The sequence below is a fragment of the Rattus norvegicus genome, chromosome 5, assembly GCF_036323735.1.
Source record: "Rattus norvegicus strain BN/NHsdMcwi chromosome 5, GRCr8, whole genome shotgun sequence".
In the NCBI taxonomy this organism is placed as follows: domain Eukaryota; kingdom Metazoa; phylum Chordata; class Mammalia; order Rodentia; family Muridae; genus Rattus; species Rattus norvegicus.
In genome coordinates this window covers 162,534,049-162,560,107 of record NC_086023.1, presented here as the reverse complement: position 1 = coordinate 162,560,107, position 26,059 = coordinate 162,534,049, and the positions used below count along the sequence as shown (strand labels likewise).

At 39.1% G+C, this 26,059-nt stretch overlaps 1 protein-coding gene and 1 pseudogene across 1 annotated transcript in view; both read right to left on the bottom strand.

Annotated features, from left to right (window-relative positions):
- Nucleotides 1–26,059, bottom strand: part of LOC103692519 (60S ribosomal protein L9 pseudogene) — a 1,198,372-nt gene that overhangs the window by 253,010 nt on the left and 919,303 nt on the right. The gene's annotated exons all lie outside the window — the stretch shown is intronic.
- Zfp54-ps1 (zinc finger protein 54, pseudogene 1) lies at nucleotides 12,908–16,186 on the bottom strand (annotated as a pseudogene).

Sequence of the window (26,059 nt, the reverse complement as noted above, 5' to 3'; positions counted from 1 at the left end):
TATTTGCAGATGATATGATAGTATATTTAAGTGATCCCAAAAGTTCCACCAGAGAACTACTAAAGCTGATAAACAACTTCAGCAAAGTGGCTGGGTATAAAATTAACTCAAATAAATCAGGTGCCTTCCTCTATACAAAAGAGAAACAAGCCGAGAAAGAAATTAGGGAAACGACACCCTTCATAATAGACCCAAATAATATAAAGTACCTCGGTGTGACTTTAACAAAGCAAGTAAAAGATCTGTACAATAAGAACTTCAAGACACTGAAGAAGGAAATTGAAGAAGACCTGAGAAGATGGAAAGATCTCCCATGCTCATGGATTGGCAGGATTAATATAGTAAAAATGGCCATTTTACCAAAAGCGATCTACAGATTCAATGCAATCCCCATCAAAATACCAATCCAATTCTTCAAAGAGTTAGACAGAACAATTTACAAATTCATCTGGAATAACAAAAAACCCAGGATAGCTAAAGCTATCCTCAACAATAAAAGGACTTCAGGGGGAATCACTATCCCTGAACTCAAGCAGTATTACAGAGCAATAGTGATAAAAACTGCATGGTATTGGTACAGAGACAGACAGATAGACCAATGGAATAGAATTGAAGACCCAGAAATGAACCCACACACCTATGGTCACTTGATTTTTGACAAAGGAGCCAAAACCATCCAATGGAAAAAAGATAGCATTTTCAGCAAATGGTGCTGGTTCAACTGGAGGTCAACATGCAGAAGAATGCAGATCGATCCATGCTTATCACCCTGTACAAAGCTTAAGTCCAAGTGGATCAAGGACCTCCACATCAAAGCAGACACACTCAAACTAATAGAAGAAAAACTAGGGAAGCATCTGGAACACATGGGCACTGGAAAAAATTTCCTAAACAAAACACCAATGGCTTACGCTCTAAGATCAAGAATTGACAAATGGGATCTCATAAAACTGCAAAGCTTCTGTAAGGCAAAGGACACTATGGTTAGGACAAAACGGCAACCAACAGATTGGGAAAAGATCTTTACCAATCCTACAACAGATAGAGGCCTTATATCCAAAATATACAAAGAACTCAAGAAGTTAGACCGCAGGGAGTCAAATAACCCTATTAAAAAATGGGGTTCAGAGCTAAACAAAGAATTCACAGCTGAGGAATGCCGAATGGCTGAGAAACACCTAAAGAAATGTTCAACATCTTTAATCATAAGGGAAATGCAAATCAAAACAACCCTGAGATTTCACCTCACACCAGTGAGAATGGCTAAGATCAAAAACTCAGGGGACAACAGATGCTGGCGAGGATGTGGAGGAAGAGGAACACTCCTCCATTGTTGGTGGGATTGCAGACTGGTACAACCATTCTGGAAATCAGTCTGGAGGATCCTCAGAAAATTGGACATTGAACTGCCTGAGGATCCAGCTATACCTCTCTTGGGCATATACCCAAAAGATGCCCCAACATATAAAAAAGACACGTGCTCCACTATGTTCATTGCAGCCTTATTTATAATAGCCAGAAGCTGGAAAGAACCCAGATGCCCTTCAACAGAGGAATGGATACAGAAAATGTGGTACATCTACACAATGGAATATTACTCAGCTATCAAAAACAACGAGTTTATGAAATTCGTAGGCAAATGGTTGGAACTGGAAAACATCATCCTGAGTGAGCTATCCCAATCACAGAAGACATACATGGTATGCACTCATTGATAAGTGGCTATTAGCCCAAATGCTTGAATTACCCTAGATGCCTAGAACAAATGAAACTCAAGACGGATGATCAAAATGTGAATGCTTCACTCCTTCTTTAAAAGGGGAACAAGAATACCCTTGGCAGGGAAGAGAGAGGCAAAGATTAAAACAGAGACTGAAGGAACACCCATTCAGAGTCTGCCCCACATGTGGCCCATACATATACAGCCACCCAATTAGACAAGATGGATGAAGCAAAGAAGTGCAGACTGACAGGAGCCGGATGTAGATCGCTCCTGAGAGACACAGCCAGAATACAGCAAATACAGAGGCGAATGCCAGCAGCAAACCACTGAACTGAGAATAGGACCCCCGTTGACGGAATCAGAGAAAGAACTGGAAGAGCTTGAAGGGGCTCGAGACCCCATATGTACAACAATGCCAAGCAACCAGAGCTTCCAGGGACTAAGCCACTACCCAAAGACTATACATGGACTGACCCTGGACTCTGACCTCATAGGTAGCAACGAATATTCTAGTAAGAGCACCAGTGGAAGGGGAAGCCCTGGGTCCTGCTAAGACTGAACACCCAGTGAACTAGACTGGTGGGGGGAGGGCGGCAATGGGGGGAGGGTTGGGAGGGGAACACCCATAAGGAAGGGGAGGGGGAGGGGGATGTTTGCCCGGATACCAGGAAAGGGAATAATACTCGAAATGTATATAAGAAATACTCAAGTTAATAAAAAAAAAAAAAAAAGGTTCTGCTCTGTGTATTTACAGGTTGTTATCAATGTTCTTAAGGGATGAATGGTACCAGGTTTTGTATGTTTAAATGGGCAATTATATCTTACCAATTGGGTCAAAGATTATTGTGTTGTGTGTTCTTTAATGTGTAGATTTAAGTAATGTAATGGAGTATGTGGCGACTGGTCTGGGCCGCCCAGGAGTTGGGATGAGTTTCCGCCAAGATATCTAGCAGATATCTTGGGACACCGTGGTACAGACCTAGCGAGGTAAAAGACAACTATACTTTTTTATTTTTTTTTATTTTTTAAATTTAGAGAATACTTTATTAGTTTTTGTAATCAAACCCACGTATATAAGACCTTACATATTTAATACAGTGTGTTACCCCTGTACAAATGGAAAAAACTTAAGTTCAACATTTCTAGACCAATATGGCTGTCAATTTCTGTACAGTGCCAACTCAACACAGTAAACGGGGATACTTTTTTCCAAAGTTGACAGCACAGCTAAAGTTTCAAAAAATTCAAATTATATATCTGTATATATATATTTATATTTATATAAAAAGACCAATAATAGCAGTGTGTTATGCATCAACAGCAGCAACAGCTTTTCCAGGTTCTGCAGTCATCTGAAAAAAACTGTAGAGACATCCAGCACACTCCATTAAAAAAAAAAAAAAAGTAAAAAAACAAAACCAGAGAAAACAGCACAGTTCTGTTACTCTTGTGGTACCTGGCACCATTTTTTTTAAATTAGCTTCTCAATCATCATCTGGAAAGAAAACATTCTGAGCAACATCATTAAAAACAGCTCTGATAAAGCACGGTCACTACTACGTATCATAAAGCAGGTACAAGCTATTTTACATCACAGAGGTATGATACAGTACTGTCCTACATCTATAATACTAGAGGATACAATTTAAAAGGCATTATTTGAGACTTGATTCTACTTTTCCAGCAGAGGGCCCAAAGGATGGTGTGACACAGCTTTGTAAAGAAACATACTCTAGACAGGATTTCCTTTCACTAGTGGCACAGTTCTAAGGATTCATTCTCTCCATGAATGTCAGCTAAAACCGTTATTAAAAAAATGAAATATCCCTAGAACAAAACCGTATAACCACCGGATTCACATGAAGATGACCTAGTGGAGACAAGCTGGACCTCACCTTACCAACAAGCTATCAAATCTGTTATGTTTAAACAGTGAGACCTCCAAGGAAGGAGATGCCAAGTAGTGCTTCAAAGCTTCAGACCACAATCAAACACAGCATCCTTTTCAACAGAAGCAGAAGCTCATCTGAATATGCTCAAGGATGCTGACATCAACATTTAATCATATCCTCACTCATCCAGGAAGAAGGGGAGATCAGTTACTACTGTACTTTATTGTGTTCAATCAAATCACCATGTTACAAAAATAGCAAGCTGCCATAATAAAAAATAAGGCTCCTCTATCCAGCACCAGATAGCATCATTTTACTTTCAAGCCTAGAAATTGCACACTTGTATATAAACCAACCAAAGATGAGGATTGAGAGTTCATCTTGGTGGATTTTTCCTTTGATGAATAGGAAGTGTCCTTCCTTATCTTTTTTGATGACTTTTAATTGAAAATTGATTTTATTTGATATTAGAATGGCTACTCCAGCTTGCTTCTTCTGACCATTTGCTTGGAAAGTTGTTTTCCAGCCTTTCACTCTGAGGTAGTGTCTGTCTTTGTCTCTGAGGTGTGTTTCCTGTAGGCAGCAGAATGCAGGGTCCTCATTGCGTATCCAGTTTGTTAATCTATGTCTTTTTATTGGGGAGTTGAGGCCATTGATGTTGAGAGATATTAAGGAATAGTGATTATTGCATCCTGTTATATTCATATTTGGATATGAGGTTATGTTTGTGTGCTTTTCTTCTCTTTGTTTTGTTGCCAAGATGATTAGTTTCTTGCTTCTTCTAGGGTATAGCTTGCCTCCTTATGTTGGGCTTTACCCTTTATTATCCTTTGTAGTGCTGGATTTGTAGAAAGATATTGTGTAAATTTGGTTTTGTCATGGAATATCTTGGTTTCTCCATCTATGTTAATTGAGAGTTTTGCAGGATACAGTAACCTGGGCTGGCATTTGTGTTCTCTTAGGGTCTGTATGACATCTGTCCAGGATCTTCTGGCCTTCATAGTTTCTGGCGAAAAGTCTGGTGTGATTCTGATAGGTCTGACTTTATATGTTACTTGACCTTTTTCCCTTACTGCTTTTAATATTCTTTCTTTATTTTGTGCGTTTGGTGTTTTGACAATTATGTGACGGGAGGTGTTTCTTTTCTGGTCCAATCTATTTGGAGTTCTGTAGGCTTCTTGTATGCCTATGGGTATCTCTTTTTTTAGGTTAGGGAAGTTTTCTTCTATGATTTTGTTGAAGATATTTACTGGTCCTTTGAGCTGGGAGTCTTCACTCTCTTCTATACCTATTATCCTTAGGTTCGATCTTCTCATTGAGTCCTGGATTTCCTGTATGTTTTGGACCAGTAGCTTTTTCTGCTTTACATTATCTTTGACAGTTGAGTCAATGATTTCTATGGAATCTTCTGCTCCTGAGATTCTCTCTTCCATCTCTTGTATTCTGTTGGTGAAGCTTGTATCTACAGCTCCTTGTCTTTTCTTTTGATTTTCTATGTCCAGGGTTGTTTCCACGTGTTCTTTCTTGATTGCTTCTATTTCCATTTTTAATTCCTTCAACTGTTTGATTGTGTTTTCCTGGAATTCTTTCAGGGATTTTTGCGATTCCTCTCTGTAGGCTTCTACTTGTTCTCTAAGGGAGTTCTTTATGTTTTTCTTGAAGTCCTCTAGCATCATGATCAAATATGATTTTGAAACTAGATCTTGCTTTTCTGGTGTGTTTGGATATTCCATGTTTGCTTTGGTGGGAGAATTGGGCTCCGATGATGCCATGTAGTCTTGGTTTCTGTTACTTGGGTTCCTGCGCTTGCCTCTCGCCATCAGATTATCTCTAGTGTTACTTTGTTCTGCTATTTCTGACAGTGGCTAGACTGTCCTATAAGCCTGTGTGTCAGGAGTGCTGTAGACCTGTTTTCCTGTTTTCTTTCAGCCAGTTATGGGGACAGAGTGTTCTGCTTTCGGGCGTGTAGTTTTTCATCTCTACAGGTCTTCAGCTGTTCCTGTGGGCCTGTGTCTTGAGTTCACCAGGCAGGTTTCTTGCAGGGGAAAAGTTGGTCCTACCTGTGGTTCCAAGGCTCAAGTTTGCTCGTGGGGTACCGCCTAAGTCCTCTCCGCCTCGGCAGCAACCGGGAAGATCTGCGCCCCTCTTTCCGGGAGCCTCCGTGCACCAGGGTTCCAGATGGCGTTTGGTGTTTTCCTCTGGCGTCTGGATGTGCACAGAGTGCAGTCTCTTCTGGTTTCCCAGGCGTGTCTGCCTCTCTGAAGGTTCAGCTCTCCCTCCCACGGGGTTTGGGTGCAGAGAACTGTCTATCCGGTCCGTTTTCTTCAGGCTCTGGCGGTGTCTCAGGCGCAGGGGTCCTGCCGCTCCCGGGCCCTCCCCTACGGGAACCCAGAGGCCTTATACAGTTGCCCCCTGGGCCAGGGATGTGGGCAGGGGTGGGCAGTGTTGGTGGTCTCCTCCGCTCTGCAGCCTCAGGAGTGCCCACCTGATCAGGCGGTGAGGTCTCTCTCCCACGGGGTTTGGGAGCAGAGAGCTGCTGTGGGCCGGGATACTTTTTTATTTTTATATTTTTACAACAACATGCAGGGTCTAAGCATCCCCACACCTGCAAGTAGTGCACATTGCAGAACTCAACAAACCATGAATGTGCCTGGTCAGAGCGCTTTTCATGAACCAAGGAGCCAATTTTCTCATCTAAGTTAGCAATCATAATTATTCAAAAGATGATGTCTAATTCTGTCTTAATCTACAGTAAGTTTTCTACTTAGAAAAACATCTTGGATTCAAAGGAATCTGGGCAGATGGAGACCAGAAGAGTCCTGTCCCAGGCTGCTCTGCAGTTCCTATGCCCTGTTCACTCCTGGTCTCTCTTAGGAAAGTCAGTAGAGAGAAAGTGGGTCCCACCTGTGGATTTAGGAGTGAGAGTGCTCCTGGGAGAGCAGCTCTCTACGGGCAGGTTTTGGGTCCAGAGGGCTGTGGTATAGCCCCAGGTCTGGAGGCAGATGGAGAACAGCTTTATATACCTTTTTTTTTAAATAAATGAATTGCATTAAACTTGTTTTCCTGCTTGAGCACTGAGTACCGTAGTGAGCAACCTCTTCCTCAGACTTGGTCAGTTCACTTCAACGTCCTACAATGTCAAGTATCCAGGGTTTAAAACTGAGATGGAGAGAATTTAGGTGTTCTCATTTTTTTTTTTTTTGGTTTGTTTGTTTTTTATAAATTGCTCGGGTTGGGGGCTGAAACATAGATAAAGTAGGTTACTAAATTCCAGAACCAGATAAGATAGGGAAACTCATGAAAATGCAGCACATGCTTTTAATATTCTTTTCTTGTTTTGTGCATTTGGTGTTTTGACTATTTTATGAATGGAGGAATTTCTTTTCTGGTCCAATCTATTTCGAGTTCTGTAGGCTTCTTATATATTTATGGGCATCTCTTGCTTTAGGTTGAGGAAATTTTCTTCTTTAATTTTTTTGAAGTTATTTATTGGCCATTTAAGCTGGATAAGCAAACAAGATCCAGCATTTTGCTGTACACAAGAAACAAACCTCAATAATTATCACAGAGTAAAAGATGCAAAAAGGTCTTCTGACCAAATGGTCCCAAGAAACAAGCTGGAGTTGCAATCTTAATATCCAGTATAATAGGCTTTCAACCAAAAGTTATCAAAATGATGAGGAAGGACTCTTCATATTCATTGAAGGGAAAATCCAAGAGAAAATCTCAATTCTGAACATATATGCACCAGATGCAAGGGCACTCACATTCATTAAAGAAACTTTACTAAAGCTCGAAACACACATTGAGCCCCAAACAATAATAGTGGGAGACCTCCACACCCCATTCTAACCAATGGACAGATCATTGAAACAGAAACTAAACAAAGACATAGTGAAACTAACAGAAGTTATGAACCAAATGAATTTAACAGTTATCTTAAAAAAAAAAAATACCTTCTTCTCAGCACCTCACGGTGCTGTCTCCAAAATTGACCATAACTACCCTCACAAAACTACCCTCAACTGATACAAAGAAGATTAAAATAATCCCATGCATCCTATCAGACAACCATGTCCTAAGGCTGGCCTTCAATAACAACAAAAAGAACAGAAAGCCCACATAAATGTAGAAACTGATCAACTCCCTACTCAATGATAACTTGGTCAAGGAAGAAATAAAGAAAGAAATTAAAGACTTCCTGGAATTTAATGAAAATGTTGACACATCTTACCCAAACTTATCGACACAGTGAAAGCAGTGCTAAGAGGAAAATTCATAGCACTAAGTCCCCTGGTAAAGAAACTGGAAAGATTTTAAACTAACAACTTAACAGCATATATGAGAGCTCTAGAATAAGAAGAAGCAAACTCATCAAGAGGAGTGGATGACAGGAAACAGTCAAACCCAAAGCCAAAAACAACCAACTAAAAAGAAAGAGAACGATACAAAGAATCAACAAAACCACAAGCTGGTTCTTTGAGAGAATCAACAAGATACATAAACCCCTAGCCAAATAAACTACAGGGCACAGAGGCAGTATCCAAATTAACAAAATCAGAAATGAAAAGGGAGACATAACAAGAAAAATGAAGGAAATTATAAAAGTCATAAGATCCTACTACAAAAGTATATATAACAAAACTGGAAAATCTAGATGAAATGAAGATACCACATACCAAAGTTAAATCAAGAACACGTAAAGTTTCTAAATAAGTCTATAAGAAAATAGATGTCATTAAAAATCTTTCAAAAAAACAAAAACAAATACAAAAAAACCCAGGGCCAGATGGATTTAGTGCAGATTTCTACCAGATCATCAATGAAGACCTGATACCAATATTCCTCAAACTATTCTATAAAATAGAAACAGAAGGAACACTACCCAATTCATTCTATGAAGCCACAATTACTCTAGTACCTAAACCACACAAGGACCCAACCAAAAGAGAGAAGTTGAAACCAATATTGCTTATGAATATCAATGCAAAAATACTCAATAATATTCTCACAAAGCAAATCCAAGAACACGTCAAAATGATCATTCACCATGATCAAGTAGGCTTCATCCCAGGGATGCAAGATTGGTTCAATGCATGAAAATTCATTAACATAAACCCGTATATAAACAAACTAAAAGAAAAAAATCACATGATCATCTCCTTAGATGCAGAAAAAGCATTTGACAAAATACAACACTACTTCATGTTAAAAGTATTGAAGAGATGAGGAATTCAATGCCCATATCTAAATATAATAAAAGCAATCTACTGCAAACCAACAGCCAACATCAAATTAAATGGAGAGAATTTTGAAGCAATCCCACTAAAATCTTGGACAAGACAGGGATGCCCACTTTCCCCATATATATTCAATATACTACTAAAAGGGCTAGATAGAACAATAAAACAACAAAAAGAGATCAAGGGGTTACGAATTGGCAGAGGAGAAATTAAGGTATCACTATTTTCAGATGATATAATAGTATACATATGCGACAGCAAAAAGTCTACCACACAACTTCTCCAGAAGATGAACAACTTCAGCAAAGTGGCTGGATATAAAATTAATTGAATAAATCAGTAGCCTTCCTTTATACAAATGATAAACAGGCTGAGAAATAAATTAGAAAAACAATTTCCTTCACAATAGCCACAAGTAATATAAAATATCTTGGAGTAACTCTAACCAGACAAGTGAAAGATCTGTATGACAATAACTTCAAATCTCTCAAGAAAGAAATCTCAGAAGATGGGGAGATTTCCCATGTTCATGTATTGGCAGAATTAACACAGTAAAAATGGCCATCCTACCAAAGGCAATCTACAGATTCAATGCAATCCCCATAAAAATCTCAACACAATTCTTCAAAGATATGGAAAAAGCAATTCTCAAATTCATCTGGAAAGGCATAAAACCCAGAATGGGGAAAACGATTCTTTACCATGAAAGAAAAGCTGGGGGAAATCAGAATTCCTGACCTCAAGCTCTACTACAGAGCCATCTTGATTAAAAAACTGCATGGTATCGGTACAGAGACAGACACATTGATCAATGGAATACAATTGAAGACCCAGAAATAAAGCCACACACTTAATGCATACTTGATCTTTGACAAAGAAGCTAAGAATATACAATGGAAAAAAGAAAGCAACAAACAGCGCTAATCTAACTGGGTGTCCATATGTAGAAAAATGAAAATAGACCCATATTTGTCACCTTGCACAAAGCTCCAGTCCAAGTGGATCAAAGTCCTCAACATAAAACCAGATACACTCAATCTAATAGAAGAAAAAGTGAAAAAGAGCTTGGATCTCATTGGCACAGGGGAAAATTTCTTTAAAAGAACTCCAATGGCTCACACTCTAAGATCAAGAATTGATAAATGGGACCTCATGAAACTGGAAAGTTTCTGTAAGGCAAAGGATCTAGTCAATAAGACAAATCAGCAACCTACAGTTTGGGAAAAAAATCTTCACTAACACCACATCTGATAGAAGGCTAATATCCAAAATATATAAAGAACTCAAGAAGCTAACCAACAAAAAACCAAACAATCCAACTGAAAAATGGGGTATAGAACTAAACAGAATTCACAATGGAGGAATCTCAAATACCTGAGAAGCACCTAAAGAAATGTTCAAAATCCTTAGCAATCAGAGAAATGCAAATCAAAATGACCTTACACCAGTGAGAACGGCTAAGATCAAAACCCCAGGTGACAAAGCATGTCTTCATGTATATGGAGAAAGAGGAACACTCCTCCATTGCTGGTGGCATTGCAAACTGGTAAAACTACTCTAGAAATCAATCTGGATGTTCCTCAGAAAATTGGAAATAGACCTACCTAAAGACCCAGAAATTCCACTCTTTGAAATATACCCAAAAGATACCCTACCATGCCACAGAGGCAAGTATTCTACTATCTTCATAACAGCCTTATTTTTGATAGCCACAAGCTAGAATCAACCCAGATATTCCACAACAGAATAATGGATACAGAAAATGATTCATTTACACTGTGGAATACTACTCAGCTATTAAGAATGAGGACATCCTGAGTTTTGCAGGCAAATGGATGGAACTAGAAAATATCATCCTGAGTGAGGTAACTTAGACCCAAAAGGACAAGCATGGTATGTCCTCACTAATAAGTGGATATTAGCAAAAAAATTAAAAAGTACAGAATATACTAGATTCAGTCCACAGAACTCAAAAAGGTCAACAACTGAAGGGCTCAAGTAAGGATGCCTTGCTCCCACTTGGGAGGGAGAAGAAAGCAACCACAAGAGTGGAGGGATGGAGGAGTAAAGGAGGGAAAGGGGATGGGGGTGAGAGGAGAGAGGAACATGATCTAGTATTGGGTGGGGGAAAGGACTGAAGCCCTGAAGGCCAGCAGAAAGAATGGAAACAGGCGACCTCAGGAGGAAAGACGTTGGGAGTACTAGACGTTGAGAATGTACTAGAGACCAAGAGACTCTCAGAACTCAAAGGGGGGACCCTAAATGAAATGCCCTACAGTGGGGAGAGGGAACTTGTTGAGCACACCTTGAGCAAAATGACAGGGAATCAAGTGAGGCATGAGGTTGCTATCCCACAGTCAAAGCTCTAACCCAGATTCTTCCTGTCTGAAAGAACTGCAGGGATGGAAATGGAGAAGAACCTGAGGAAAAGAAAGTCCATCAAAAGGCCCAAAGTGGGATCCAGCTCAAGGGGAGGCCCCAAGACCTGACATTGTTACTGAGGGTATGGGACATTCACACAAATGGACCTATCATGACTGCCCTCCAAAAGACCCAACAAGCAGCTGAAAGAGTCAGATGCAGATATGTGTACCCTACAAATGAACCCTGTGGTTGAATTAGGGAAAAGCTGGAGGAAGTTGAAGAGGAGGGCAACCCTGTAGGAGAACCAGCAGTCTCAATTAACCTGGACCCCTGAGATCTCTCAGACACTGGATCACCAACTAGGCAGCATACACCAGCTGAGATGAGATCCCCAACACATACACAGCAAAGGACTTCTGGGTCTGGGTTCAGTCAGAGAGGTTGCACCTAACCCTCAAGAGACTGGAGACAATTTATATAGTGATATGGAACTGTTCATTGTAACATGATTTTTTTCTTAGATCATAATTTTCTGAACCTTCCTGAATTTAGTATAAGTATTATAATATAATGCTTTAGCTTGGAGTAAAGATTTTTGTCATCTTTTTTCAGTACTTCAAAATATATTTCCAAGATGGTTGGATTTGTAAACTGTATATGAGCATCTACTTCTTCTACTATACAAATGATATGTCTTTCAAGTTTACAGATTCATGATATTTGTCTGAATGGATTCATACTTGAAATTAACATGAAGATAATAGCTTATTCGGGAGTTTTTGAGTTTTCTTCAGAATGTACATTCTGACATTCATAAAATATTAGCATTCTGTAAATGATTTAAGAAAAGAACAGAAATCTAATTCATTCCTTGTGGTAGAGTACAGAATAAAGGTACAACAAGAAAGGACACCATAATGATCTGTAATATGTGTCAATGGGTAGCATTGTTCTGAGAGTTATTGGAGTTCTGTTCAATTAAGTGGTATTAATGATTTCAGAGCACAGTCTGGATGGCTAACCCTGAAAATGGTGAATCCATATTTTCATTTATTTTGGTAGACTTTTCTCTCATTCCCTTGAAATCAAACAGAGAGAAAGCAGACTTACTGCTGAGGCTCTGAAAGCCTCTACATGTCTGTTTCATGCCTTTTTTAACTTAACCTTGTACTCCTATGGCAGTAAGCCTGGAACAGAATCTTTCCTATTTCAGCTAGCACAAATCATCATCTCTTTTTTTTTTTTTTTTTTGGTTCTTTTTTTCGGAGCTGGGGACCGAATCCAGGACCTTGCGCTTCCTAGGTAAGCGCTCTACCACTGAGCTAAATCCCCAGCCCACAAATCATCATCTCTAATACAGAGTTTCTAATCTTTGTGATGATAATCACTGACATACAATTCAAATTATTAATATGTAGGCATATTAATGTGTGTTTTCCTATGCTCTTAAGCAACACCTATGACAAGATCATTCTAGCCCCAAAGGGGTTGTTGCCCACCCATTGAAAATCACTACTATTAAGTTTATGGTGCAGATAATATTCATGACTTCACCGTATGCTTTATGAGAGACATTTCCTGGGAAGATGCAACATGTATTCATCTAAGTATCCCAAGTGAAAACTGAAAACACTCAAGTCAAACTTGTTGAATTATTCATCTTTATTTACAGGACAAAGGGGAAGGAGTTGTTGATCAGAGCATGAAGGACTCATAGTTGTTATCCTGAAACACAAAACCATCATTTGATAAGAATTATGAATACTGAATACTTAAAACACACTTCACATCTGTAGGCATATTATAGAATAAAGAACATGCAGTCTCGGTGACTCAGTTTGTCAAATACTCTTATAAGTATAATTTGTCTAAAATTATTCACTTGAAATATATATACAGAATGCTGCTAGTTTTATTAGATATTTAACCTTCTGGCTTCTCCACTTGTCTTTATCTTGTAATATTTGTGGGTTAACAGGTATAAGTTTAATGCTTTCCAACATTGTCACATTTTCAGAGTTTCTCCCACCATACATACCTGATATTATCTAAGATTTGAACATTACATGAAGGTTTTAACAAGTTTTTCATAATCATACTAATGCTCTACTGCAGAGCTGCAAGTGCTGCAAAGAATACACCCAGAATTAAACATATGTAACAATTTTCTAATCAGAAATACTTTCTCCACAAAAACATTTTAGATGTTTTCTCTGACGCAAAATGAAGTCAAAGGTATTTCTGCCTATATAGCATTTGTTATGATTCTTACATGTATTCTCTAATGAATTTTGAGATGATATTTCTTCATTTTTCACTTGGTTTATAAAGTTGTTCTACTGTATCAAAGTTCTGATGATTTCTCAGACTGGTAAAGTAATGCATTTTTCAGATACAAAACATTTGTAAAGTTTCTCTCCTGTGTGCATTCTCTGATTACTTTTCAGATGGTGTTTGTTGGCAAAGCATTTGTCACATTCACTGCCTTTGTAAGGTTTCTCTCCTGTATGAATTTTCTGATGACGTCTCAGACTAGCTTTATGTGTAAAGCATTTGTTACATTCAGTGCATTTGTACTGTTTCTCTCCTGTATGAATTTTCTAACCAACTTTGTGTGTAAAACATTTGTCACATTCACTGCATTTAGAAACTTTATCTCCTTTTCGAATTCTTTGACGAATACTAGGATGGGATTGTTGGATAAAGCATTTGTCACTTTCACTGTATTTGTAAGGTTAGTTTCCTGGGTGGATTCTCTGCTGACTTCAAAAATTGCCATTCTTGGTTAAGCATTTGTCAAATTCACTACATTTGTAAGGGTTCACACCACTATTATTTTGTTTCAGCATGAGTTTATGTTTAGAGACAAAAACATTATCAAATTCTGAATTTCTGTTGTGTTTTTTCTTCTCTCTGTGGATTCCTTCACTGGGAATAATGATAGAACACACATTTAAACAGTTTACACATTCTTTATATTTGCAAACTTCATTAGTGTTCCCAGTTTTATGTCTTGTTGGGTTTATGGATTGAAGAGAGGCATCTCTGTGGTGAGTTTTATAAGGCATTCTTTGGGTGGATTCATGAATCATATTGCTAAGCTCATTACATTTAGAAGAGTTCTCTTGTATATTCACATGATCATGGTCAATGTGCTGTTTGTCTTGTTCCAAGACCTTCTCATACTTTCCACACATGTGATGATTTTCTGGGGAAAAAAAGGAAATTAGAAATGATAGGGATTACTGAAATGAGGACTAAATGATTCAATAACTGGTGTTTGCTGAAGTTTTAGGTAAACTATACATTCTCAGGAATTCATGATCTCAACAGAGGGGTTTGTTTGTTTGTTTGTTTGTTTGGTTGGTTGGTTGGTTGGTTGGTTGGTTGGTTTTGTTTTATCATGAAATGGATCATCAGAAGAACCTCAAATCTGATCTATATTAAATGACAGGAAATGAAAATAGCCCTCTAAATCTTATTTTAAAATTGTACCACCCACCAATCTCAAAAATATTAACCCAGAAAGGAAATACAGGGACAAAGAGTGGAGCAGAGACTGAGGGAAAGGCCATCCAGTGACTGCTCCACCTAGACGTCCACTCAGTATGCAGACACCAAACCCAGACACTATTGATGATGCCATAAAGTGCTTGCTGACAGGAACCTGATATAGCTGGCTCCTGAGAGGCTCTGGAAGAGCCTCACCAACATAGATATGGATGCTTGCAGTCAACTATCATGAGCACAGGAACTCCAATGGAGGAGTTAGGGGAAGGATGAAAGGAGCTGAAATGGTTTACAACCCCATAGGAAGATAACAATATCAACCAACCAGAGCCCCCAGAACTTTCAAGGACTAAACCACTAAACAAAGAGTACACATGGAGGGACCCATGGTTCCACATGCATTCGTAAAAGAGGATTGCCTTATTGGGCATCAAAGGGAGGAGAGGCTCTTGGTCCTGTGAAGGCTTAATGCCCCAACATAGGGGATTCCTAGGGCAGTGAGAAAGGAATGGGGGAATCTGTGGGTGGAGCATTCTCACAGAAGCAGGCGAAGGAGGGATAGGATGGGGAATAAATTTGAAAGGTAAATAAATAAAATAACCAATAAATAATGAAAAAATAAAATTGTACTTTGCAGAAGCAAAGACAAATACATGATCAATCTTTAATAAAATTTTAGAAAGTAGATTTGTGGACCATGTATCTCTAATTTTGTGGTTACGATTTGATTCACAATGACAGCTTGGGTCAGGTATAAATTTATGTAACTGGCATTGTCATGGAAACCACTAAATTGGTTTGCTTCAACATCCAAAATGCTAGAATAAAGATCATGCTGTCCCAGAAGTAAACACAGAAACCAAATTAAAAAAAACAAACAAACAAAACAATTCTCCAAATCAACAGCTCTATATCCACTTGAAAACATGTGCATTTTTTAAAAATCATAAATAAAGGAGTATTTTACAGTGATAGTAAGGTTAAAATACTCCAACTATAGTATAGTATATGTATAGTATATGTATAGACATATGATCCCTTCCAAATGTTTACTTTCTTTTTTTTGTTTGTTTGTTTTTGTTTTTTCCAGAGCTGGGGACCGAACCCAGGGCCTTGCGCTTGCTAGGCAAGCGCTCTACCACTGAGCTAAATCCCCAACCCCACAAATGTTTACTTTCTTTGAACTTTAAGTTCTGACTGAAGCAGATAGACTAGTCCTATGGAGAGATCTCAAAGCACACAATACTGATTACTTTTCTAAAGAAAGCAGAGAAGTGTAAATGAAACACACTAAAATGTTAAGATTTTAACCAGAATTTCCTTCATTCAGGGGGTCTCTAAACATTTCAGAGAGGAATAAAACAAGAAGTGCATTCTTACCAACAAACAAGTTGTAATTCTCCATCATCACATCTATGTACAATGTCCTCTGAATAAAATTGAGACATTCCCATTCCTCCAGTGAGAAGTCCAGAGTCACATCCTTAAAGGTTAACAGACCCTGGAATGAAAAATTACCCATTTGCTATTGAACAAAAATGCTTTCCTAGGTTAAAAAAGGAAGTAATTAAGATATACTTTGTGATATAGATGAGGTAAGAAATTATTGAAGGGCAAATGTTTTCTAAATGTTTTATGGAGATGTGTCTGAAGGTATGAATTGCTGCTCTTCCAAAGACAATCCACAGAATGACTTACTATAAATGCTCACATTTAGAAAGGCTCTTACCTTCATGAATTTTCATTGATTTTCAGAGAACTTAGAAGCAAATTAAAGATTTGCTACCATCACTTCATTTGAAATTGTGTGTGCAGTTTGATTGGTGTAATATCTTTTAAAGTCTTCTATTATGATATTTGTTTCTGAGTATCCACAAGGCTCTACACAGTGGATTGCTAAAACTGGTTCTTTAAAATCCAATGATCTCTTCTGAACACTACTGGCAGGAGAAATACATAGCGCATCTGCATACATTCAGGCAAATGTAACCAACCTATATCGAAGAAAAATGAACTTTAACTGCAATAGAATATACTCTCTAAAATAGTCATAAATGTTCTTGTCTTTAGGTCTCTGAGAATGCATGATAAAATCATGCATTTGTAATGACAAAGGAAGCAAACAATAACAGAATATAACATGAACATTTGATGTCTGGATGCAGTAATGTACCTTTATTAAAGCATGTGTTCAATTCTATAATGTCCACCTTGCCCAAATATGGAAATTAGCTCAATCCTGTATGAAGAATAACTAGGAGTTAATGATGGTTGCAAGTGGACAGGTCCTCCTCCCTCCTCCTCTGCTGGAGACAGGTAAGTAGATAGCCTTTTTTTTTTTTTTTTTTTTTTTTTTTTGGAGATGGAAGTCCAGTCTTTTACTTCTACAAGATAGTTCCTTAGGAATTGCAAATAATTTCAGTCATTTACCCTAGGATCAGTATTGATTATCCTATGACTCAGCATATTTTAATGGATATTTCTTTGTTTACATTTCAAATGTTATTCCCTTTCCCAGTTTCCTGTCCATAAACCACCTATTTGTTCCCCCCTTCTTCTACAAGGGTGTGCCCTCCCCATCCACCCCCCCTTTACTACCTCCCTGACAATCCCTAACACTGGGTGTCCAACCTTGACAGGACCAAGGGCTTCTCCTTCCACTGGTGCCCAACAAGGCCATCCTCCTCTACATATGCAGTTGGATCCATTGGTCAGTCCATGTATAGTCTTTGGGTAGTGGTTTAGTCCCCGGAAGCTCTGGTTGGTTGGCATTGTTGTTCTTATGGGGTTGTAAGCCCCTATGGCTCTTTCAATCTTTTCTCTAATTCCTCCAACGGGTGTCCTGTTCTCAGTTCAGTGGTTTGCTGCTAGCATTAGCCTCTGTATCTGACATATTCTGGCTGTGTCTCTCAGGAGAGATCTATATCCAGTTCCTGTCAGCATGCACTACTTAGCTTCATCAATCTTATCTACTTCTGGAGGATGTATATATATGAGCCATATGTGGGGAAGACTCTGAATGGCCATTCCTCCAGTCTCTGCTCTAAACTTTGCCACCATATCCCCCCCTATGGATATTTTTGTTCCCCATTTTAAGAAGGAGTGAAGCATCCACATTTTCATCATCCTTCTTCTTGAACTTCCTCGTCCCTGGATTGCATCTTGGGTAATTGGAGCTTTTGGGCTAATATCCACTTATCAGTCAGTGAATACCATGTGTGTTTTTCTGTCATTGGGTTATGTCACTCAGGATATGTTCTAGTTCAATCCATTTGCCTATGAATTTCATGAAGTTGTTTTTGATAGCTGAGCAGTACACCATTGTGTAGATGTACCACATTTTCTGTATCCATTCCTCTGTTGAAGGACATCTGGACTCTTTCCAGCTTCTGGCTATTATAAATAAGACTGCTATGAACATAGTGGAGCATGTGTCTTTGTTGTATGTTGAAACATCCTTTGGGTATATGCCCAGGAGAAATATAGCTGAATCCTCAGGTAGTAGAATGTTCAATTTTCTGAGGAACTTCCAAACTGATTTCCAGAGTGGTTGTACCAGTTTTCAATTTCACCAACAATGGAGGAGTGTTCCTCTTTCTCCACATCCTCACCAGCATCTGCTGTTGCCTGAGTCTTTTATCTTAGCCATTCTGACTGGTGTGAGGTAGAATCTCTGTGTTGTTTTGATTTGCATTTCCCTGATGACTAAGGATATTGAACATTTCTTTAGGTGCTTCTCAGCCATTTGATATTCATTAGCTGAAAATTCTTTGTTTGGCTCTTTACCCCATTTTTAATAGGGTTATTTGGCTCTCTGAAGTCTAACTTCTTGAGTTCTTTGTGTATTTTGGATATTAGCCCTCTATCAGATGTAGGATTGGTAAAGATCTTTTCCCAATCTGTTGGTTACTGTTTTGTCCTAATAACAGTGTCCTTTGCCTTACAGAAGTTTTGCAGTTTTATTAGGTCCCATTTGCTGATTCTTGATCTTAGAGCATGAGCCATTGGTGTTTTGTTCAGGAAATTTTCTCCAGTGCCCATGTGATTGAGACTCTTTCCCACTTTTCCTTCTATTAGTTTGGGTGTATCTGGTTTGATGTGGAGGTCCTTGATCCACTTGGACTTAAGCTTTGTACAGGGTGATGAGCATGGTTCGATCTGCATTCTTCTACATGCTGACCTCCAGTTGAACCAGCACCATTTGCTGAAAATGCTATCTTTTTTCCATTGGTTGGTTTTAGCTCCTTTGTCAAAGATCAAGTGACCATAGGTGTGTGGGTTCATTTCTGGGTCTTCAATTCTATTCCACTGATCTACCTGCCTGTCTCTGTACCAATACCATACAGTTTTTATTACTATTGCCCTGTAATTCTGCTTGAGGTCAGGGATGGTGACTCTCCTAGAAGTTCTTTTATTGTTGAGGATAGTTTTTGCTATCCAGGTATTTTTATTATTCTAAATGAATTTGCAAATTGCTCTTTCTAACTCTATGAAGAATTGAGTTAGAATTTTCGTCAGGATTGCATTGAACCTGTAGATTGCTTTTGACAAAATGGCCACTTTTATTATATGAATGCTGCCAATCCATAAGCATGGGAGATCTTTCCATCTTCTGAGATCTTCTTCAATTTATTTCTTCAGAGACTTGAAGTTCTTGTCATACAGATCTTTCACTTGCTTGGTTAAAGTCACACTAAGGTATTTTATGTTATTTGGGACTATTGTAAAAGGTGTCATTTTCCTAATTGCTCTCCACAAACTGACAAGTCTTTATTTCTAAATACAAGACTGACAAACTCATTGAATATAGAGAGGGAGATCTGGTACCTGCAAGAACCTTCATTCCTTTGTTCCAGTCCTGTGTTATGGGAAGGTGTAGGCAAGATTCGAAGGAGTAATGTACACACTGAACCAACCATAGAACCTTTGATCTATAATCTGTCCTTTATGTAAAACATGTCAGGTCAATGATGTCTTGAAAATATTGGGAGTAACCAATCAATATCTGATTTGACTTAAATAGCACAGGCACATTCGATAAATGTTATATATCAGCAGTCAAATAGGTTTACAAACATGAGTATAGCAGAAGGTTTTCTTGGAACCACCACCAGTGTTACAAATCATGACAGGGAGATTTCTGTATAGTTTAAATCTTAGGCCTTTGATTGTACCAGTTTCCCAGCTATCATTTAAACTTCAGACTATTCAAGCTTATGATTTGCCATAGCTCTTTACCTATTTCCTCCTGTTCCCATCCATTTCTTCTCCACCACCACTTCTAAATGTCCTGCATCTGCTTCTTCTTCCTACATCCCTCTCTCTTCCCAGGATTTCCACCCTCCAATTCTTGTCCCAGGTATTAGACTTCAAGTTGTTCTAACAAGCTATCAAGTGTGAGATACCACCAAATATTCTTAAGACTGCCTCTACTCAGAGGGCTGCCTGACTTTCAAGTAACTGAGAAGGCTTGGAAAGACAAGTATTTATGAATGTAAGACTATTGATGGAAAATAGAAATGACAATATCAAGATCCTGCTAGCATTTAGCTCTCTGCCAATATAGCAACCAGCCTCTGAAAATACACAGACAGATATACCTTCATACAATGTGAAGAAAAGTCACCTCGATATATATGCAGTGTTCATGTAAGCCAGAAGAGGGAAATGGAGCCCATGTCTTAGAATGGTCCTTTGATGGACTTCCAATGTAAAGGAATATACATGTCCCAGGTTTCTGAGTACTGAGATTATTCCACCATCACTTGCTTGTTTTATGTCTATACAGTCTTGCAATGTAATCACATTTTGCATATCTAAACAATCTAATCTATATTCTGTAAAACTTTTGACAGTTTCGTTTACACTATCAAAACACTAACATCCTAAGCACTAGAAACATCCATAAAATCTATTTTATCAGTAGAAGGAAAAGGTTCTTGTGGGTCGAAGATAAGCTGTAGGAAACCAGGAATGTAAAACTACAGGGTTTTCTCCTCAATGGAAGAGAAGTTCACTCTTTTCTTCAAGAGGTGAGGGAATGAATGTAGTAAGTAGTTTGGTGACCTGTGGTATATGTCGTGCCAGGACAGACCTGAAAGTCCAAGACTATTATGTTTATCCCAGGGCATTGTTTTTCAGTTAATAGAATGCAGCCTTAGGAGGTATGTGATGTGCATTTTATAGCTTGGTGACCTCTACACTGTGTGTTTGGTCCTACTCTAGGGCCTAGAATTTTTGCACCCAATGTCATCACATGTACTTTGCAAAAGACCTTTGAGGTAGTCACACATTAATGTTTCTTGTGCACTGAGGATAGAGATAAATGTTACCAGGAAAGTTTTTTCCCAAAATTAGACTGTACTTAAATATTCCCAAATAATCTAACCTCGGGATAAAATCTAGAAGTTTGACCCAATACTAATTACTCTGTTTGGAAGATAAAGATTCAGAATTTACTTCTGTGTTTTAATAAAATATGAATTCCTGATTTTACTCAAGCTCAGCACTTAAAATCCCATAAATTTCCAACCTGAGATATTTCTACTTTTGAAAATCCTACCCCCACCAAAAAACCCTATATAAAGCCTGCCTTCCACTCAGTTCTCTTCTGCTTCTCACCTGAGAAGAGACAGCCTCCCTCCAGTATTTTTTCCCAGTACATAACTAGTTGTCCCAAGGTGCCTCGTGGTGGTATATCATGGCTTCTGAATGCCAGGGGACCTTTTACTTCAGAGCTGTAACACTTCCACTGGGACATTTTCTTCCTAAGAGCTATAAGACAATGGGGATAATCCATAGCATTCCCACAGACAGCACTGAAATACTTAACAGTGTAGTATTTCAATGTAGTAAAATACATTTCTTTTTTTGTCTTGCAGATTGTTACTGTGCCAGACCTAGGATTTGCAGAGACCCTCACACTTACAGCAACTAAACAGTAAACATCAAACATAGTCTTTCATTTCTGATCAACAAACTCAGAGTTAAACACAATCTGACTTCTACTTTTAAATTGTAACATTTTGGTGTTGTTATGTATAATGGACCCATCAAGAATACATATTCTTTTCACCACCCAAGAAAAACTGTCTCTGAAATTTTCAGAAAAACAGACTGGAAATTTGAGGTTAGAATTTATGGGACTCAAATACTAATGCCCGCATATCAAACATTAAAACATCAATAACTAGAATTGTCAGAATAGCCTAGTTGCCAACATGTTGTATTTGAGAAACAACTGTCAGCAGTCCCCAGAATTAAATGTATATAGGGAACACATTGGTAACATATGTAGCTATATATATTAAAGAGATTGAAAGAGAGAAACAGAGGTAAAAGGGTTAAAAATGTGAGGCAATGGAGCTGGGGATTTAGCTCAGTGGTAGAGCGCTTACCTAGGAAGCGCAAGGCCCTGGGTTCGGTCCCCAGCTCCGAAAAAAACAACCAAAAAAAAAATGTGAGACAATAAAATATTTAGACATAAAGACATAAAGATCCATAATCTCCACTTCACATGCCCCTTGAACATACCCAACAAACAGGTCAGTAAAAGAGGTAGCATTAAGCCTACACACTCTCTGAAAGTACAGTGACCAAACTGACGCCCAGGGACACAACTCCTGCCCAACCAAACATCCTGAAATCATCATCCCAAGCCCAGATGCCTAGAAACCAGAATAGGAACAGTAACATCCAGGGAATTACGTTTTCCAACAGACACAACTATCCTAACATGGCAGATGCTGAATATTCTAACAGAGCTAAAAGTTCAAGAAAACGACCTTAAAACCAACTGTATGGTGATGACAGAGGTTCTTAAAAGAGGAAATGAGAGAGGAAGCCAATGAGAGAACATGGAAGCGGATGTTAAGATTCCATTCTGTACCTTTACAACCTAGGAAATGGCACTCTTAAAAGGTGTGGCCCTGTTGGAGTAGGTGTAGCTTTGTTGAAGTAGGTGCATCACTGTGGGCTTTAAGACCCTCATCCTAGCTGCCTGGAAGTCAGTCTTCCCCTAGCAGCCTTCAGATGAAGATGTAGAACTCTCAGCTCCTCCTGCACCATGCCTGCCTGGATGCTGCCATGCTCCCACCTTGATGATAATGGACTGAAGCTCTGAATCTGGCACAGCAGCAGGAGCCATTTCTACCATCCTACCCTTGGCAGCGCTGCTTGTGGCTGGCAGCTGCCCTCTGCCTCGACTTATGCTGCCACTGCTGCCACTCAGCACAACATTCTGGCTCAAGCCTAATGGTTTCCTTCTGATTGAAGCTGACAGAAGTCAAGAAAGAAATCAGTCTTGGGCTATTGGCAGGTAGTTCAATACTAGAGCTGAAAAGAAGGGTTTTTAGGCCAGAAAGTTGTCTGCAGTGAACGCAGCTCTAGCCCCACCCACTCCCTGCTTGCAACCCTCCTATGTCCTGGGTACTATGCCTACCACTACTGTTTGTCTGAATGTTTCTAGATGCTGGTCTTCCAGGGATTCTCAGAGGGTCTGAGGGGATCTGGCCTCTCTATCCTACCAGTGTTACACAGGTTCATGCTATATTGATAATGCAAATGATAGTGACTTGTCTGGTTAATCGGCAAAGATAAAGCTGGGGATCTAAACCCTGGAGCAGCTCTGTGGAAGCCCCCTTTGAAACTGGCTGTATCCAGTTAGAATCTAGAAACCCTGTTCTAAAGAGACTGGCAGATGATCATGTGTGAAAGGAGAGGAAGATTCTTATTCACAAAGAGTCAAACCAGTTAATTCATATCTCTTTTCCCCCTCCCCCTTCCCTCCCTGCTCAACTCCCCCCCCCCCAAGTGTAACTCATTGCTGGTTTCTCCTTATCCATTGCCTAAATGGTGTCTTAGATGCATCTAGACTTGTAAGGTTACTTGGGGCCCAATCAGGAAATTTCAGATATGTTTAATTCTAAGGATACTCTGAAAACTGTTAGCGTCCCTATATAGGTTGGAGTACTTGCCTAACATACATGAAGTCCTAGGTTTAATCCCGAGAGACACAACATGTCTGTAATCCCAACAGTTGGTGAAAACATACCTCAGAAAGGAAGTAGCTTAGTGTGAACAGCTCCTACTGAGGGCACAGCCATAGTGATTTTCATGGCAGCAACATGAAAAGCAAAGTTTCATGGCGACTACAGACTAAGTTAAGTGTAGAGGAGGCCAGTGCTGACACAGAGAAATAGCACAAGCCATCGCTGTTGGAGAAGCAGGTCAAACATGTAGGCTGAACTTCAACCATTCCTCCTGGGGATGGTACTCATCAAGTCTATCCCTCACCTACTGGGATCACATGCTAGCCAGGAGTCCAGTGGGACACAGCTGGCCAGGCAGCCCGGCTTCAGTTGTCTTTGAAGAAAAGATCTGGAAAATGAGCCACAAAGGAGAAAACAGGGACTGTGTAGCCTGCAGAGAAGGGTCGTTGGGACAGGAACAAACTGGAGAAGCAAGGGTTTTATGGGAGATGGCTGTGGCCTTTTTTAAACTTGGCAAACAGGTATGAATACTATGCTGTAAAGGGACTCTTTTATTTTAAAACACCAACCTTAAAATGTCTTTGGGAATTTCAAGAAGGTTTGGGGCAGAATCTTGTTTTATTTCTGTAAATATATTATATCAATTTCTCCTTTCCCAGTCCTGCTTCTGGAATGATGACTCAATACTATTAATAATAAAGACTAGGCCATAAGCTTTGAAAAAAAGAAGAAATGAATAAATACCTAAAAGGAATCCATAAAACATGATCAAACAATGGAAGGAAATCAATAAATCTCTTAAATAGAGCTGAGAACAAACAGACAGTTGAAGTACATAATACTTTCCAAGACTGAAAAATGGAAAGAGAAGCATTAAAGAAAGCAGAAAATGAAGGAACCCTGATAATGAAAATTCTAAGAGTTCTCTAAGGCAAAAAGCAAAGTCAGTTGGACAGACACAAGACAACCTAAGGAATGGGGGAAATTTTACCAATTATATATATATATTACACAGATAGAGGCCTACTCTACAAAATTTGTAAAGAATTAGGCAACTAGATGTTCAAATAACAAACAATTCTATTTAAAAATCGGTGCAGATCTAAACAGAATCTCAAAAGAGGAAACTCAAAAAGCCTGAAAACACTTTAAGAAATATTTAAATATGGGGGTTGGGGATTTAGCTCAGTGGTAGAGCGCTTGCCTAGCAAACGCAAGGCCCTGGGTTCGGTCCCCAGCTCCGGGGGAAAAAAAAAAAAAAAGAAAGAAAGAAATATTTAAATATGGGTGGAGACTGTAATTCCAGCCACTTAGGCAAATGGGTGATTCACAAAGCACAGATATTCCCAGAATTATTTCATAAGTACATCAGTACCCTGAAACAACAGGACAGTCTTCAGTGACAGAGTCCTAAGTGGAAAGTCCCAGAGGATGAGAAAGACAGAAAAAGTTGAAGATGTAAAAGACAAAAGCTGCAGTGGAGAAGTCTGTTGATTTTTATAAATTCTAAATCATTCAATTTTACCAAGGAAGACTCAGGAGCCAGATTCTGAGGATGAAGCCTTCTAGCTCAGAGAGGCAGAGAAAGCACCCTGCTGACTTCCTCTTCAGCTGAAGATCCCAGAAGGATCTTTCTGCCACACCTTCTCAGATAACCTCTTCCAAACTAAATACACCTACCTGCTGCTTCCTATGCATCTCTTTCTTAGCTTCCGGTTCCCTCTTACTCTCTATGGCTTTTTTCTTTTTTTCTTTTTTTGGTTCTTTTTTTTTTTTTTTTTTTTTCGGAGCTGGGGACCGAACCCAGGGCCTTGCGCTTCCTAGGTAAGCGCTCTACCACTGAGCTAAATCCCCAGCCCCATATGGCTTTTTTCTTAATAATCCTGGGTTACCTTCCTGTGAGCTGGTTGCTTGCTCTACCTCTTGACCCATGGTTGATTTTACTTAATCGTGTTTACACTCAGGCTTCACAGTATGATCAAATATCCTGCAACAGAGGTCTTGCACAAGCTACATCTCGTGTAGAGTCAGCTTAAGAAGAAAAGCATCATTTATACAACTTACAGGGGAAGTATAGAAAGAAATAAGAGACTTCTATGAAGTCAGAAGAAACTATCATACAATGGGACAAAATCAGGAGGAGTCTAACAAATCCATGATGTTCACAGGGAACACAGAGCGTATCAGGAACATTAAATTAACAAGCCTACAGTGGAGTTGGGAATGATAACCACAGCCCCATGTGTTGGCAAGAGTTGGGTTTTTCAGGATCTGAAGCCACCCCTCTCCATAGGTCCTTGCCCCAGATCATGACCCATTTTCCGAAGAATATTCCTT